Source organism: Alligator sinensis, unplaced genomic scaffold (genome assembly GCF_000455745.1).
Source record: "Alligator sinensis unplaced genomic scaffold, ASM45574v1 scaffold442_1, whole genome shotgun sequence".
In the NCBI taxonomy this organism is placed as follows: domain Eukaryota; kingdom Metazoa; phylum Chordata; order Crocodylia; family Alligatoridae; genus Alligator; species Alligator sinensis.
The window spans coordinates 3,862,649-3,871,198 of record NW_005841829.1 but is presented as its reverse complement, the minus strand read 5'-3'; the positions used below and the strand labels follow the sequence as shown (position 1 = coordinate 3,871,198).

The 8,550-nt window shown below is 42.3% G+C and overlaps 2 long non-coding RNA genes across 2 annotated transcripts in view; one reads left to right on the top strand and one right to left on the bottom strand.

Moving 5' to 3' along the window:
• LOC102373939 overlaps window positions 1-3,133 on the top strand; it is a 13,586-nt gene extending 10,453 nt beyond the window's left edge. The window contains exon 3 of the long non-coding RNA XR_322787.2: window positions 2,711-3,133. This is a non-coding gene — a long non-coding RNA (uncharacterized LOC102373939). The remainder of the gene's footprint in view (window positions 1-2,710) is intronic.
• A 425-nt stretch (window positions 3,134-3,558) lies between these two features.
• On the bottom strand, window positions 3,559-7,161 carry LOC112549849. The gene is made up of 3 exons (XR_003093410.1): window positions 7,068-7,161; window positions 6,196-6,745; window positions 3,559-6,057 (listed from the first exon to the last, which is right to left on the bottom strand). It is a non-coding gene; the product is annotated as an uncharacterized LOC112549849 (long non-coding RNA).
• Window positions 7,162-8,550: the final 1,389 nt, after the last annotated feature.

Sequence of the window (8,550 nt, the reverse complement as noted above, 5' to 3'; positions counted from 1 at the left end):
CCCCTCCCCGGGGGTTCTTCAAGAGGAGGTTATATAGGCATCTGACCCCAGACCTCTTTCCTGCCTATGCAGAGGGTCGGACTCAATGATCTATTGAGGTCCCTTCTGACCCTAACATCTATGAATCTATGAATGTGTTTACAACTGTTCCCAGTTTCCTAGTAGTAGATCCTAATCTGTAACCTAAATAAGAGTTTGGATAAGCTGTTCCCTGAACACATACCACACTTTTGCCTGTTTTTCTACTTCAGACTTTAGAAGTGGGTGAATAGGTAACCAGCACTAATCAACAACATGACTGGGAACAAAATAAACAGGGTTTTAATGGAGGCTAATATGCGTTCAGGTGCAGGGTACAATATAGCCCTTTCTAATAGTTAGGCAAGATAGCAAGATATATGGTAAACTTATGTAGAGTAGTTTGTTGCCAAATTGCACAGGTAATGTTAAATTTAAGAAAGCTATCTTAAAGTAACAACGGTGTTCATTTTAAACACAAAACAAGAGCTGTTTCTGCATTAAAAAGCATTAGGGAATGCTTCTAATGTCACGATGATTTATTTAATTACAATACTCTCTAGAGACCCACTGTTATCAGAAAGGCTAAATAGACTGAGCTAGATGTCATTGGCAACCAGTTAACCTGTCAGCCTAAGGAACAACAGCAGGATCCTTAAAAGAGGCCAATCAGGAGAAGCTCCAGGAGAAGGAGGTCTCTTGTGACTCTCCTGGTTTTATACACATTCCAGTTATGAGAAGAGAAGAAAGGAATCATAGAATCATAGAAAATAAGGGTTGGAAGGGACCTCCAGAGATCATCTAGTCCCAACCCCCTGCTCAAAGGAGGACCAGCCCCAACTAGATCATCCCAGCCAAAGCTTTGTCTAGCTCAGTTTTGAAGGATGGAGTTTCCACCACCTCTCTGGGTAACCTGTTCCAGTGTTTTACTACTCTCCTAGTGTGAAAATTCTTCCTAATATCTAACCCAAACTTTCCTTACTGCAACTTGAGATGGTTGCTCCTTGTTCTGTCATCTGCGACCACTAAGAATAGCATAGCTCCATCCTCTTTCAATCCCACTTTCAGGTAGTTGAAGACTGCTATTAAGTCTCCTCTTCTCTAAACTAAATAAGCCCAGTTCCCTCAGTCTTTCCTCATAAATTGTGTACCCCAGCCCCCTCACCATTTTTGTTGCCCTCTGCTGGACTCTTTCCAATTTGTCGACATCCTTTTTGTAGTGGGGGGCCCAAAACTGAACACAGCACTCCAGATGTTGCCTCACCAGTGCTGAATAGAGGGGAATAATCACTTCCCTTGACCTACTGGCAACACACCTACCAATGCAGCCCAGTAAGCCATTAGCCTTCTTGGCAACTAGGGCACACTGTTGGCTCATATACAGGTGATTGTCCACTGTAATCCCCAGGTCCTTTTCTGCAAAGCTGCTGCCCAGCCAGTCAGTTCCCATCCTGTACTGGTGCATGGGACTGTTCCGTCCTAAGTGCAGGACTTTGCACTTGTCCTTGTTGAACCTCATGAGATTTCTTTTGGCCCAATGCTCCAATTTGTCTAGGTCACTCTGAATCCTAGCCCTACCCTCCAGCATATCTACTTCTCCCCACAGCTTGGTGTCATCTGCAGACTTGCTGAGAGTGCACTCTATGCCATCTTCCTTCTAACTTCTTCCTTACGTTTCTACAAGTGTAAGGTGTAAACACAGCTATGTCCACTGTTAAAAATTGATATCAGCTCTTAGCATGGTAGTCCTTGGACTGAGATTAAGAGCAAAGGCTTCAGCAGTGGGATAGTGAGAAGAATTACAAGATACAAACTTTGAGGCACATCCTTGGACCACCCCCCCCCAGCTTTTCTTAAGCAGGCACCATAGTTTGATGCCCTGCGTGTACGCTGCTGATTTAATACATAAAACAGATATTCTCTGTTATGTTGAAGTACTTCTGAAGAAGCTGATAGCAATTTTTAACAGGAGGGAGGCTGTGTTTACACCTCACACTTCTAGGAAAGTGAGGAAGAAGTTAGAAGAAAGGTGGCTAGAGTATAAAGGGATGTGTCTCTGTATGTGTTTTCTGCAGTGCAATGATAATGAGAAGACCGCTATCCCTCCTCCCATATGTCCTGCCATCTAGAAAAAAAGAAAGAGGATAACACAAAGCAAGGGAGGAAGGGGAAAAGGTTGTGTGGTTAAAGTGGGTGGGGTAAGACCCATTATGTCTTATCATCCCCCACAGAAGCACAAACACTCCTTCAGAGAGGGTCATGCAAAATGGTCTTCAAAGTGATAGCAAAGGAAGCAAGTGAAAAACATCTTGTAAAAAGGAATTTTTTAAAACATTGTCCTTTAATTTTTGTTTCCTGACTCATCTAAAATAGACTTTTTGCATTCTGCAGCCCTACATAGTGAATATGGGTAGACCAAGTTAGGCAAGTTGCCTCTGAAAAGCAAATTTTGTCTCTTAGCTGCAGGAAATGCCCCCTCCCCTCCCTCATGTAAAGTGCAGAATGACTCAGTATGTGCTGGGCTGTAATAAAAAAAAAAGGAAGTGTGTAGAATGTACTAAGCACTGGAAAACTCATGTGGCTGGGTGGGAGAGCTGTGAATAACTTGTGAGTCGAAGGGTGCCTAACCATGCATATAGCTGGGGTTTCATTTTATTTTCTCACCTTAAACACATTTTTTTTTTTTTTACAGAGAGCAGTAAGAGCACAGTCCACCATAATCCAAAACAGCCCAAGGACCAAAATCGTACCGGTCTAACTCCATTGACTTTGATAAATTTGCATCAAACTTCCAGCCCATGCGAGCTAACTAGCTGAAGTCTCAGTCCTGTGAGCTGCTGAACACTCTCTACTACAGAGTGCTGAATTCAGTGGGAACTGAATGGACACAGCAGCTTGTAGGAGACTCTCAAACACACACAACAAATTGGACAATGGTTTAGGCCCAGGAAAATGTAGAGATAAAGGAGTAAGTTTTAAAGCAGTGATTCTCAACCATGGTGCTGGGGCAGCTTGGGATGCTACCAGATCCTTTGAAGGGTGCCCCCCCCCAAAGTGTGAAGAGATAGGCAAATAAACCAGGCTCAGGCTTGTCCCTGTCTGGACTATCTCTCACTAACCCTAACCCTAACCCTATCTCTCACTTCTATGGCCCAGCTCCTGTGTAAGGAGGTAAGCACTGTAATATATAACCTAGTTTTTGAAATTGAATATCACACAATTCACAAAAGTTATGGAGGGGTGCCTTGAAACCAAAAAAGAGCTTCCTTTCCTTAAGACAATGGTTCTTGGTACACCAGAAGAGAGAGTGTTCTAGCCTGAGCAGGCAACATGAAAAAAAGTGAGAACCAAGAAATTATTTATTTATATCCTGCTCTGTCCAAAAGAATAAGAGAAGAAAGGGAGCTGTTAAACAACAGGAGATAGGGGACTATTAAAGAGCAAGATGCTGTTTAGGGCAATATGAGGGCAAAAAATGTAGGAGGGGTGAAGTGAAATAAACCACATGGTTTACTGGAATAGAACTGCTTGACTGCATCTATTTGTATAATGAATCATGATTATAGAAACAACACATGGAAGGAATTTACAACTCAAATAACAGAGATATTTAGTGCTAAATTTCTCTCTCCAAAAAAGGGATGTACATAATTATGAATGACAGGAGAGGGCACAGAAAACAGCGAGCTTTTATTTGGCCTCTCATAATAGAACAACAAGGAAACATTTGCGGACATTGAAAATTAACACATTTAAAATGATAAAAGCACTTTTTATCTAATTCACAATTAAACTATTGCCCTCACTACCATTACATGTTCCTGAGTCTTAGCATTAACAAATTTCAAAACTGGATCAGGCACTTCTGCAGGTAATGAAAACATCCACAGGCAGATTTGTTAGGGGAAAACTGGTTGTACAATTGGCTTTTGCTGCTGTTGGAGGCATGATCTAGACCAGATGAACCACTGAACCTATCCGGTATGACAATTCCTATACTGTCCACAGTACTATCAAAATACTAAGACATACTCTTTGCATGCAGGCCATTGATCTCAAAAGGGGTTTGGAAATGTCAGTGTGAATAAACAGAAGAGTCCTGAGGACTGATGAGGAACATTTTCTATTCTAAGGATGATATATTCTGTACCTGAACATTATATAAAAGGCATGACTGTTAAAAGCCAGGTGTGCTGTTTGTCATATGAAGCATCTGGCTTGCTCATGAAAAGGTGCATCGGAACACACAGGAAAAGCTACCAATCTAGATTTTTCCACAACTCTTTCAAAACAAAATGTATCAGTTTTGGTCATGGACCCATTACATTTGTAATTAGTTTTACATTTGTGTGAACAAGGAGCAAATACATAATTCACAAGGCTACACCAGCATAGCTTACTTGAAGGTGGTATAGTTACTCTGGGAAAAATCAAGAGTAAAATGATACTAGTAGCTACAATGCTATAAGCTTTATGTTTGCTATGATCTGTTCTCCTGCCACCTAGTGTCAAGTATCCAGGTTGTAGCCATATTGGTCTAGAGGAAAAAGCAATCAGGGCTTATGGTAGAGGTGATCTTTTATTAGACCAACAAGATTTTTGCAAAAAAAAATTCTTTAATTGCAAGCTTTCAGGCACAAACACCCTTTATCAGGCATTTGAAAAAAGATTACAAAAGTTCTCCTGGGAAGAAATGAAAGTTCATATTTCATAGGATTTCACAGAGGAGTCAATAGATGGAAAACTCCTCTGGGCAGGCAGTTCTTAGCTGGTAAAGAGTCTCTCAGCTCTCCTGTGAGGCTGTGATGATGCAAATTACCTTAGACAAAGGCAGAAGAAGTATCTCAGGTTTCAGATGGTGAAAGTTGTTTTCTGCTTGGGAAATTATTAAAATTTCAATTTTTAAAAATCAGCTAAAATTCAATATCTTCCATGTGTCAGATATCCAGGTTGTAGCCGTATTGGCCGTGTCAAGGCACTGTAATACTACCCACTGTGAGCAACTACTCCTGGACATCTTTCTGTCTATCCACTCCAGGTCCTGGTGTAATTTACATCAGAGCAGGTGTCATGTGTCCAGGCTCTAGCTATTAAAAACTGGTAGGACAAGTGTCATCAAAGCATCAGAAAAAATTATACAAGAAGATGTGGGAATAAATATCAACTAACAGATTAAAGACAAGAGTTGCACTCATCTTGAAGAAAGAAAATCCTGCTAATCCAAATATGCATAAGTTTGTCATGCCAAAAACAATCATGCTGTAAGTAAATGTGAAAAAGTGAAAACGTCAATTTACGGCATAAGGTCATATAATTCAGTCTGGAGTGAAACAAAATGATATGACAATTCCAAATAAGATTACTGCAACAATAAAAGCTATGTATACAAATGTCTGTGGTTTTGCAAGAATAAATAGAAAATTAAGCAAGTGCTTCAAGTAAAAGTTTGATGAAAGAGAAAGAGACATGGAGTATCATAGTTTGTCATCCTGTGCTTCAACTGGACATTACAAGGAAGTTGGAGAACATGACATTGTATCATCAAAATGTATGGTTATGCGCATATTTCAGCACCGGCCAGCATGTTTGAATTAATGATGATACCCTTTACTACCTTGTAATATCAGTGTGCTTGATGTGGCCTGACATGAAATGTCAAGAAACAAAGCAGTTATAGCTGGAAAAGAGGCAGCAGACAAAATGTTGACATGCAGCATCTTTGAAGCCATAGAACAATTAGATTTTTGTGTACCTTGGCAGACCAATCATTGTCAACAGTTCCATCAAAAACAAGTTAAAATGGAGATGTGCATTGGCTGTAGGACCTGCACAGAAAATGATGAAATTATGCACCAATAAAAACATTCTGTTTGGTAACAAAGTGCATATTTATCAAAACAATGATAACAGTATTACTCTATGGACTGGAAATAGCAGCTTTAAATAAAATGAACATCAAAAGCCTGGAGGCAGTAGAGATGAGAGCTCTTGGAAAGATGGCAGGTCTGAAATGGAGTGATTCTGAGACAAATAAAGGATCTGGAAAGAGAGCAGGATATGAAATCAAGGTATTAGACTGGCTATAATTGAAAAAATTATGGTGGAGGGGACACAGTGGGAGACAAACAGGTGATAGAATGGCAAAGAAAATCATGCAAACACAACCTGAAGACTGACCATTGACTTGATGGCTGGATACTACCATGACTGAATTATGCTGAATGGAGGAACAAGCCCTGAAAGGAATTGATGGCAGGGTTATAGTATTGTTGCCCATATCCATGAAGCTGCTCTGAAATGGAAAGAAGAAGATACAACATATTAAAGCTTCTGTCCTGGCCAAATCCAATTCAATTAATTACTTTTTTGCCTTCTTAAATTCTCCCTGAAGTTTCAGCTGGACAATAAGTTCTTAAACTGCCCGCCCTGTGATGTTGAGTAACACAGCAGCATGTTGCTAATCTCCTCCATTTGTGGATGATGTGATCCTTGTCTGTGACTTGAATACTAGCTGCTAAGAAGCTTTGAGATCCTTCAGGTTGAAAGCTATTTTGTAAAGTCATAATGTGGGAGGGAAACAAAGAACAAAAACAAAAAAACCCGTACAAACAAAAAACAAGTAGTAGCCTTGCTTTAAAGCATCCCATTCAGTGAAGTATTCTTGATAAAGGTGCTGATAAAACCCCACATCTGCCTTTTAGCGGATAGAAGATAGGGAAAAAAATCACTGCAAAAACAGAGGGGAGAACAACAGTTAGAAAAAACACACAAGCACTGGATTATGCAACACAGATTATCAACATGATGCATGGCTTGAAGATAAGAGGAAAGCAAAAAATCAAATGTCTGTACTCTCAGCAAAGAAAAGTTTCATTCAGCTCTCCCATTCACTCCATTTGTGTCCAAGCTTGCTTTTGCTTAATCCAATGGCAATTCTCCCTGTCCCAGGGGTACAATCATGGGGGAGCAAAAAAACCCCTCCATAGGGGGACCCGGGACACAGGCTACACACCCACAGAAGAAAGACCCTGAAATCAAGAGTTACTCACCCACTTTAGGTATCCAGACACAGGACAAACAACGCCAAAGAGAGAAGCCTGCACAGTTCATCAGCTGCACTTATCTACAGCTGGGATTGGCAGGCGACATCACGAGCAATCGCCGGCTGGCTAGAATAAAAGTGGACACCAGCCAGCAGGAGCAGAGAGCAGGAGAAGCAACGGACGCTGTAGAGGCTCTCCATGCTGGCGGCAGGCAGCGCCGGCATGTGAAGGAAGACCCTGCCTGGGGAAAAACATCTCAGGCAGCAGTGACTATAACACACCTCCACACTGGTCACGGGCAGCACCGGTGTGCAGGAGAAGATTCCACTCTGGGAAGAGTGGCAGAAGTACAGGGGATGACGGAGGCTCTCCCCACCAGACACCCACAGCCCCAGAGCACCAGAAAGGAGCTGATCGGGGAAGGGATAGAGGAAGCCCTCAGGGAAAGCTGAGAGCGGAGCAGCATGGGGAGACACAGGCAGACACAAACTCTAAGGTAGGACAGGGGCAAAGGCAGTTTAGCCTGATCTTCCCTTTTTCTTTACCCGCCATCTTTTCTTCATGTATTCCTGTTTCATATCTTTCTTGCATGTGCGTATTCCTTTGCAGTTTTCCTATTTTGTCCTTATTTTCTCTGTGCCTATAGTGAGGGGATCAGGGTGCCACCCTGATACATGGGCTGCTCATGAGAATCAACAAGCAGCTGACATGCAGCGGGAGAGGCACCCTCAAAGGGGTGAACCCACAGCAGACCTGTAACCCGCAGGAAAGAAGAAAAGACTAGGATCTGATACCAAAGGGGCATGAGAAGTAAAGATCATCAGGATCAGAGGGCTGACCGCATTGAGATCAGGTGGCCTGTCAGAGGTTGGCACATGGAAGGGGTATAGGGGAGATGGAGCCCCAAGAATATCCATCAGGAGGAGCGTTTGATCCCGAGGGACCTCCAATGGGGAACCCCACCACTGAAGGTACATTCAAAGTCATGGCAGGAGAGTTCTGGGGTCTTCCCTGGGGTGATCGAGGCCCCTTTCAGAAGTTGAACAAAGCCTCACCACGCCTACCACCAGGTGCCCGTGCCAAGGTAGCACGGGAACAGATATTCGAAGTGAGAGAGTCACACTCCCAATGATTACTGTGATGTAGTATCAAATTTTTAGCTTTTAGTAATAGCTGAGGGACCTGAATCTCTTCAGCCTCTGCAAGAGAAGGCTAAGAGGTGATCTTCTAGCCATCTACAAACTTATTGGGGGGACAGCAGGAAATAGGGGATACAATGTTTACCAGGGTACCTATCAAGGTAGCTAGAAACAATGGCCACAAACTGAAAGAGAGCAAATTTAGACTGGACATAAAGAAAACATTCTTTACAGTGAGGGTTGCCAAAATATGGAATATGCTTCCAAGGGAGGTGGTGCTGTTCCCTTCCTTGGAGGTATTTAAGAGGAGATGGGACAAAAACCTGGCTGGGGTAATCTGACCCCAGCAC